Here is a 9,537-nt window from a genome sequence, read left to right as displayed (position 1 = left end):
TCTCTGCCACCCTCTCTCATAAATTTAAAAAAAAATTATATTCCTCAAAAGGGCTGGAGCGATGGCTAAGGTACTTGCCTGCACAGCCTAAGGACCTGAGTTCGATTTCCCAGAATCCACAGAAAGCCAGATGCACAAGGTGGTGCAAGTGTCTGGAGTTCATTTGCAGTGGCTAGAGACCCTGGTGTGCCCATTCTCTCTCTGTGACACTCTCAAATAAATAAATAAATAAATAGATAAAATATCTTTTTAAATCCCCCCAAACAAGAGTGGGCAGAAGGAGCTGGAGAGATGGCTTAGTGGTTAAGGCTGTGAAGCCTAAGGACCCAGGTTCAATTCCCTAGTACCCATATACATAAGCCAGATGCACAAGGTGGTACCTGTGTCTGAGGTTGTTTACAGTGGTTGGAGGCCCTGGTGTGTCCATTCTCTCTCTCTCCCTTTCTCTCTTAAATAACTAAATATTAAAAAAAAAAAAAAAAAGAATGGGCAGAAGGACAATAGAGCGAGCCACCTGGCCACCAAAGTGAGCTTACCTGGGTGCAGGTGAGCACATGGAGCACACACATGTGTGTATGCCACACAAAACACCCCCCCACACACATGCACACATACAAGCCAAAAATCATGGAGGGAGGCATGGACCTGAGCTGATCTCCAGACACACACACCCCCCCCTAGAGTCCATGGAAAACCACCACACCCACCACATAGGACTGGCCTGTGGAGCCAATAGGACATTGTGGGGGTCACATTATACCTCCCATACCCACATTTTAGCATCTGTTTTGCTTCCTTGGACCACTTGCTCTAAATAAAAGCCCACAAATGGACTATGGAGACATCTATGGGTGAAGTCCACAGTTCTCAGCCAATAAACAGCTTCAGATGAGTGAACCACTCTAGAAGCAGACTGTCCCACTCTGTCCAGCATTTGGAGGTGGCAGTCTTGGCCAATGTCCTTTTTGATTTATTTATTGTAATTAATTAAGGTTTTGAGATAGAGTCTCATACTATCCCTGCAATTCACTAAGTAGTCTTCAGGCTGGCCTTGAACTCAGCAGTGATCCTCCTACCTCTGCCTCCCAAGTGCTCCATTAAAGGCATGCGCCACCACACCCAGTCCTTTAATTTTTAGGGTTTTTTATTAAAAAAATATATTTATTTATTTATTTATTTATTTATTTATTTGAAAGAGAGAGAAAGAAACTAAGAGAGAGAATGGGCATGCCAGGGCCTCTAGCCACTGCATATGAACTCCAGACACATGTGCCACCTTGTCCACCTGACTTACATGGGTCCTGGGGAATTGAACCAGGGTCCTTTGGCTTTGCAGGCAAACACCTTCACCATTAAGCCATCTCTCCAGCCCTAGTTTTTAGTTTTGATGAGGTTCATGGTATAGTGTACTTCACTAACTTGCAATCCTCCTGTCCCAACCTCTGTGATGATGGGACTACAGGCCTGGACCACAATGCCCAGCCAATCAGCATCCTGACTCCATTGACATGAGGCTCTTGGGATACTCAGTTCCTAATCTACAGATCTGTGTCTTGCTGAATGTTTCTTTGTATAAGATAGCTCATTTCTGTACTGCCATCAAAGGCAGCATGCACAGTAGTCACACTCAAAGTCCAGAGTCAACAGCTACTTAGCAGCTCCTGACCATGAACATGAACTCAGCTGCTCTGAGTTTGCTTGTTTATAAGTAGATAAGATAATCACTTTCACCTAATAAACCACTTGGGGTGGGGGCTGAGCTTGGCAACTCATGCCTATAATCTCCAAACTCAGGAGGCTGAGGCAAGAGGATTGCCTCTGGGCTACACAATAAGATCGTGTTTCAAAAAGTCATCCTGGAGGCTGGGTGTGGTGGTGTACACCTTTAATCCCAGCACTTGAAAGGCAGTGGTAGGAGGATCACCATGAGTTCCAGGTCAGCCTGGGCTAGAGAGAGACCCTACCTCCAAAAACAAAACAAAAGAGTCCCCCTGGGAGCTTCTGGTTAAGATGGTGAAATAGGAGCCATGCAAAAGAAATCAGGGAGGAGGAAAGAAATGGCAGAGAAAACAAAGAAGAACTAGGATCCACATATATGACAAGAAGATAGCCTACTGCCCACTACAAATACCACATCTACCACATCTGCTGGGACCCAGGAGAAACTGCAGAAGAAGCAGCAATGTGAATACTGCTCTCACTGCTAGCTTGACAACCAGCTCTAGGGTGATGGTGACGGACATGGTGATCAATATAAACCCATCAAAACAGAAATCCAGGGGTTACAGAGAACACAACACTAAATCAGACTGCCAACAGGCTTGTCACGGCTCAGGGAACATTGTGGAAGAAGGGGCAGAAAGATCTAAGAGCCACAGAGTGGTGGAACCCTGTGACTCAGTTCTTCCCCCGCCCCTCAGCCCCACTACCCCACAGGGACTGACTGAGGCCTTTATGACCCCACAGTGAATATCACAACTGCACTGACGAGAGCCCTAGGGAAATGAGAGAAAGGGCGAGGAGATAAAAGAATAGAACCTGTTATGATATATAAATTGAAAATTTTTAAAAAGCTATCTTCTGGGTATTGCAGACTCAAAAGAAAAATGTCCTCCCCCTCCAAGAAGAAAAGAAAAGGAAAAAGAAAAGAAAAGCCTACAGAAAGGACCACTGGGAGGGGCCAAGGAGCTCCTGCTCATATTGCTCAGGAGCTGGGGATGTAACTCAGTTGGTAGAAAGCTTGCTCTGTACAGATGAAACCTGAGGTTCCATCCCCAGTAGTGCCTAAACTGGGTGTGCTGGTATGCACCTGTAACCCCTGAGGTTGTGGCAGGAGGACCCGAAGTTCAAGGTCATCCACAGCCACATAACCAGTTCGAGTCCAGCTTGGGCTGTCTCCAGACAAAACAAACATCTAACAATCCTGCTGCACGTTAGACATTGGTTATCGTTATGGTATGTGTGAGCAAGCAGCTTAAGAGAATGCAAAGCTATCACCAGCCGGCGGCTCAGTGGTCAGGCTGAGTCTCCCTCCTCAGAGCTCCTGGTTTAACTGAAACTGGGAAGCAGGGCAGCTGGGAAGTTGAACACCCTTCAGCATTCCTGTCTCCTGCGGCAGGCCGTGAGACCTTGTCAACACCTGGCTGTGTACATGGTTCTGGGGGGTAGGGGCGGGAAGCCAGTGGGGCCTGACTGAGGCTCTCCTGATGCTGGGAAGAGAGCCCTTAAACCCTGCATGAGCGGGCAGACAGAGGGCTGTAAAGGCTCCCCCAAGGCCAAGAGTGGCTCTCCTAGATCACATTTCATCACCAGTGCAGGTCCAAGGACAGGGACGGAGCTGAGCTGCCGTTTGCAGCCCTAGTTAGGAAGTGGCCCAGCGAGCGAGACAACTGTTTGGTAATGCAATCTGGTATTAGGGCGAAAGGGTTGTAGGGAGTAAATCTCCACTGTTCCACTGTGCTGGGCTGCTTTAGTGTAAGCGGGGCAAAGTGACCTTGGACCAGGAGAGGCCCAGGAGCCCCTGGCTCCCCTGAAAGAATGGCCCACTCCTTTTTTTTCCTTCTAAGTCCGGGGCTCCTGCTCCGCACGTGATAGCAGGAAGCAGTGAACGGCTGAACGGCTGAACGGCTGTGGCAAGGGGGAAAAAAGGAGCAGAGGCAGGAAAAAAAAAATCAGTGGCAGGTGGAATTTGCTGGGACTGAGCAGTATCGGCTAGGAAAAGTAGATGCAAAGAACCCCCAGGTGTGCCTGGGCTTTCTAAGGAAGCCTTCCAGCCAGGTGTAGCCTGGAAAACAGCAAGGAAGGTAATGGGGTGTGGTTGGCTCGAGTTGTCCTACATAGCGCCCCAGAGCTGCTCATTCAGCTGACTCGCTTTTCTCTGTAGCTTTTCCATTTCTAGAAAGTAATCACTCTCCCTCTCTCTCTCTCTCCCCCCCTCTCTCCCATAGACGGGGGGAGGGGGGGTGGGGGAGAGAGAATACTTAATATTTATTTAATTTTTAAAATTTTCATTTATTTATGACAGAGAGGGAAAGAGGCAGATAGACAGAGAATGGGCACACCAGGGCAACTCCAGCCACCACAAACGAATTCCACACACATGTGCCACCTTGTGCATCTGGCTTAAGTGAGTCCTGGGGAATTGAACCTGGGTCCTTTAGCTAAGCTATCTTTCCAGCCCCACTTTTTTCTTTTCCTCCCTTCCTTCCTTCCTTCCTTCCTTCCTTCCTTCCTTCCTTCCTTCCTTCCTTCCTTCCTTTCTTTCTTTCTTTCTTTCTTTCTTTCTTTCTTTCTTTCTTTCTTTCTTACTTTTTTAGACAAGAACTCCTGTAGCCAATGCTGGCCTTGAACTATGTAGCTTAGGATGACCTTGAACTTTTGATCCTCTTGCCTCCAACTCTGAGTGATGGTACCATAGGCATGTACCATCATGCCTGGTTTATATATGGTGCTGGCACTCGAACCTCATGCATACTAGGCAAGCACTCTGCCAATTTGGCTATATTCCTGGCCCCTGGTAACAGTTTTAAAATATTTTTATTTATTTGCATGTGTGTATATGTGCATGTGCATATGTGCTTATAGACACCAGGGTCTCATGCCACTGAAAACAAATGCCTACCTGGCTTTATGTGGCTGGCTGGGGAGATAAATGAGCCCCACCAGCTGGCAGACTTTTATACTCAGTGATTTTAACTGCTGAGTCATCTCAGCCTGATAATGGCTTTTTAAATAAAGTATATTTTATTTATTTGTTTATTTATTTGAGAGAGAGCAAGAAAGAGGCAGGGAATGAATGGGTACACCAGGGCCTCTAGCCACTGCAAACAAACTCCCGATGTATGAGCCACATTGTGCAGCTGGCTTATGTGGGTACTGGGGAATTGAACCCGTGTCCTTAGGCTTCAAAGGCGAATGCCTTAACAACCGCTAAGCTGTCCCTCCAGCCCAGATAATAGCTTATTTTATTTATTTATTTGAGAAAGAGGGGGAGAAAGAGCAGAGAGAGAAAATGGTCACGCCAAGGCTTCCATCCAATGCAAATGAACTCCAGGTGCATGCACCACCTTGTGCGTCTGGTCCTGGGGAGTTGAACCTGGGTCCGTTGGCTTTGTAGGCAAAGTGCCTTAACTGCTAAGCCATCTCTCCAGCCCAGATAACTGCTTTGGATGTCCTGGAAGAAGACCCTGGAAGGAGTCAGCTCCAGAACAGTGTTTGGCAGGGTTTGCACTTCCTCCTCAGGCCCTGCCTCTGCTGTGACCCTGCTGTGTCAGAGACACAGGCAGGCACATTTGTGTCTTGCTAGTGTCAGGACTTACTGAGTAACAATAAACTCACAAATCTTTGTTGGCTTTGCTGGCTACAGTCTGTCAAATAGTCCTGAATTTCCCTTGGTAGCTGCCCAAGGAAAACACAGGTTCTTTGACTGCAATCTTTGTATGTGTATAGTATGTTGTGATAGGTATGTGATGCATGCCTGTGTGTGCAGGTACATGTAGGCAGTGCGTGCTTACATGCCAATGAGATGGAGTTTCTCACTGAACACAGAGCTGCCATTTTCAGTCAGACTGGCTAGAGAGTCCCAGTGATTCCCGTGTCTGTTCCCCAAAGAGCTGGCCACACTCCGCTTTTTGTTGTTGTTGTTGTTTGTTTTGTTTTGTTTTAAAGGTAGGGTTTCACTCTAGTTCAGGCTGACCTGGAATTCATTATGTATTCTCAAGGTGGCCTCGAACTCATGGTGATCCTCCTACCTATACCTCCCGAGTGCTGGGGTTAAAGGCGTGCGCCACCACACCTGGCTTCACACTCAGACTTTTACCTGGGTGCTGGAGAATCTCAGGCCCTCATGGTTGAGCAGCAAGCCTTCTTACCCACTGAGCCATCCTCCCTACCTTTCTTTAATGCCAATCTTCTTTTATTTATTTATTTATTTACTGATTTTTTGAGGTAAGGTCTCGCTCTAGCCCAGGCTGACCTGGAACTCACTCTATAGTCTCAGGCTGTCCTCTCTCAGGACACTTCACTGGTGGACCCCTCCCACTTCTCCATACTGACCCTGTCTGCTTGGCCTCTGAGGTACTGGAAGTGGCCCGCCTGGGAGAACCAAGCCATCCCAACCTTTGTCACAGGAAACGAACTCCAGACCCATGTGCCACCCTGTGCATCTGGCTGACATGGGTCCTGGGGAATCGAACCTGGTTCTTTGGCTTTGCAAGCAAATGCCTTAACCACTAAGCCATCCCTCCAGCCCATGACTCCATCAATTCCTTATTTGAACCTGGCTTCAGTGTTTTCAAAGCCAGTGTGCATCTCTAGACACATCTGGAGTGACACTGTGAAACAGGTTCCCAGGCTCCTTGCCTAGGAATTTGGGCTTGGTGATCATGATCAGAAAGGGGCCCAGGGACCTTGTTTCTAAGCAAACAGCACAATGGATTTTGAAGCGATACATGAAGGGGCTGCTTCCTCCCATCTACATGGATTTCTTTCCCCTCCACAGCACTGCGGGCAGGGCGGAGGGGAGGGGGGATGAACAGGGTGACTAAGAGCTCCCAAATGTAGTGGTTCCCAAGATGTGGGGTTTCATGTCTCCACCACAATCCCTCGAGGCCTGTGCTGTTACCCATGAGGAGGTTCTGTGTCCTTTGGGCTCCCTTGCCACCCGTCAGGTCTGTGAACTCTCGGACCCATCAGTGTGTGACCTTGGGTGAGCTCTCATCTTACCCTGGCCTCCAATTCCACAAAAGGTCCACAGACCTCAGGGGTTCCAGAGAACAGCTCTCCCAAACCAGGTCAGCCCTGGGGGCTCCATTTTGTTCTAAGCTGGGTTTGGTTCAAATCTAATATTTTGTCATCCAAATGAGGTCTTTGGCAGAATTTTTCAGGCCAATTTAAAAAGCAGGCTCAGGGGCTGAAGAGATGGTTCAGCGGTTAAGGCGCTTACCTGCAAAGCCTAAGGACCTGAGTTTGACTCCCCAGTATCCACCTAAAGCCAAATGCACAAAGTAGCACATGTGACTGGAGTTCAGTTGCAGTGGCTAGAGGCTCTGGCATGCTTGTTCTCTCCCCCTCCCTCCTCTCTCTCTCTCTCTCTGTTTGCAAATAAATAAAAATAAATAAAATTGCCAGGTGTGATGGTGCAGGCCTTTAATCCCAGCACTTGGGAGGCAGAGGTAGGAGGATCACTGTGAATTCGAGGCCACCCTGAGACTCCATAGTGAATTCCAGGGCAGCCTGGACTAGAGTGAAACCCTACCTCAAAAAACCAAACAATAATAATAATAATAATAATAATAATAATAATAATAATAATAAAGCAAGCTCAGGCTGAGGACATGGCTCAGTTCGCAGAGCGTTTGCACTGAGAGCCTCGGTTTGGTCTCCAGCTCTTCGTAAGGTGGGTGTGCTGACACATGCCTGTACACCCAGCATTGGGGAAGTGGAGGCAAGAGGATAGGGAGTTCCAGGTCAGCTATGTAGAGAGTTTGAGGCCAGCCTGGGCTACAGGAAATCCTATCTCCAAAAGAAAAATTAAAAAAGCAACAAGATGGATATGGTGGCCCACACCTTTAATCCCAGCACTCAAGAGGCAGAGGTAGGAGGACTGATGTGAGTTTGAGGCCAGCCTGGCACTACATAGTGAATTCCAGGTCAGCCTGGGCTACAGTGAGACCCTACCTAGAAGAAAAAAAAGAAAGAAAGAAAGAAAAAGAGGGGGAAGGGAGGGATGGAGGAAGCCAAGGTCCTTGGAGAAAAATTGGTCATCAGATTTGATTTCACTGGGAGGTACCGCACCAGAAGGCCCAAGAATAAGTTACTGTAACTCAGGGTGGGCCCGAGGACAAATTGTGGAAAGCGGAGGAAACAGGCTGTGGGTCACGAGGGTGACAGCGTGGAGGAAGGCTGCCGTAACTGCGGGCCGAACACTTGCGGCTTCTGCCAGGGCCCACTTTAGCACGACCACAGCTGCTATTAAGACCCCCAGACACACCATCAGCGGTTCTCAACCGTGCATAATGACTGAACTCGGCCTTGTCATCAGAGGGGAGGAGACCAGCCTGGAAACCAAAGGGGCTGAGGTTTCAGCTGCTGCCCAGCTCCATCACGCTCCCAGAATAGCGCCTCGGGTTCCCGGCAGCCTGGGTTACACCGCGGCTGGGCTTCCGGTGAAGGAGACAGTCGAGCCCCAGCAGAGCTGGGAACAGCTGGTATTGGACACTGCCCAGGAGCCAGCTGGCCGGCCCCACCCTGCCTTGTTCTGTCCTCCCCTGTTGGAGGCACCATCTCTGGTGCAAGTGGGCACATCTGGTCTCCCTGGCCCTTCCCCCATCACCAGAGGTAGGGGCTGGGGTGGAGAGCCTCGGATTCTAGGTGGGGAAGTGGGCAATGACTGGATCTTTTTTTGATTATTTTTTTCTCAAAGTTTCCATAAAGGTTGGGAGTACAGCTCAGTTGTAAAGCAGCACTTGCCTAGCGTTCATGAGGCCTTGGGTTCAATCCCTAATATAATACCAAAAATAAACATACTGGGTTGTGGAGATGGCTTAGCGGTGAAGGCACTTACCTGCAAAGCCAAAGGACCCAAGTTTGATGCCCTAGTACCCACAGAAGCCAGATGCACAGCGTGGCACATGCATCTGCAGTTTGTTTGCAATGGCTAGAGGCCCTGGAGTTCCTATTCTCTCCCTCTCTCTCCTTCCCTTTTTCTCTCTTCCATTAAGAAATACATAAATATGTTTTAAAAACTTTAAAAAAATAATTAAAATATAAAAATATTAACGGGTCTGGGACACATTCAGTGGACCAAGCACCTGCCCCACAAACATGGGGGCCAAAGTGCGGATCTCCAGCACCCACATACAATGACGCACAGCAACGTAAGCCTGTGGTGCTGGTCCTTGGGAGGTGGAGTCTGGGGAATCCCTGGAGCAAGCCGACAAGCTCCAGGTTCTGGTGAGAGACCATGCCTCAGCAAATCAAGGGCTGGAGAGATGGCTTAGTGGTTAAGCACGTGCCTGTGAAGCCTACGGACGCCGGTTCAAAGCTCAATTCCCCAGAACCCACATTAGCCAGATGCACAAGGGGGCACACATGTCTGGAGTTCTTTTGCAGTGGCTGGAGGCCCTGGTGTGCCCGTTCTCTCTCTCTCTCTCTCAGTCTCTCTCTCTCTCTCTCTGTCTGTCACTTTCAAATAAATAAATAAAAATAACAAAAGGAAATTTTTTTTAAAGGGGGAATATGGGCAGGAGAGATGACTTAGTGGTTAAGCACTTGCCTGTGAAGCCTAAGGACCCCAGTTCGAGGCTCGATTCCCCAGGACCCACGTTAGCCAGATGCACAAGGGGGCACACGTGTCTGGAGTTCGTTTGCAGTGGCTGGAAGCCCTGGCACGCCCATTCTCTCTCTCTCTCTATCTGCCTCTTTCTCTCTCTGTCTGTCGCTCTTAAATAAATAAAAGAAGGTCTCCTATACAATCGGCGTGGTGATTTAAAAATAAAGGGGGGGGATGTGATTGAGGAAGACAGCTGATGTCAACCA

Source organism: Jaculus jaculus, chromosome 9 (assembly GCF_020740685.1).
Source record: "Jaculus jaculus isolate mJacJac1 chromosome 9, mJacJac1.mat.Y.cur, whole genome shotgun sequence".
Classification (NCBI taxonomy): domain Eukaryota; kingdom Metazoa; phylum Chordata; class Mammalia; order Rodentia; family Dipodidae; genus Jaculus; species Jaculus jaculus.
This window is presented reverse-complemented; position numbering follows the sequence as displayed.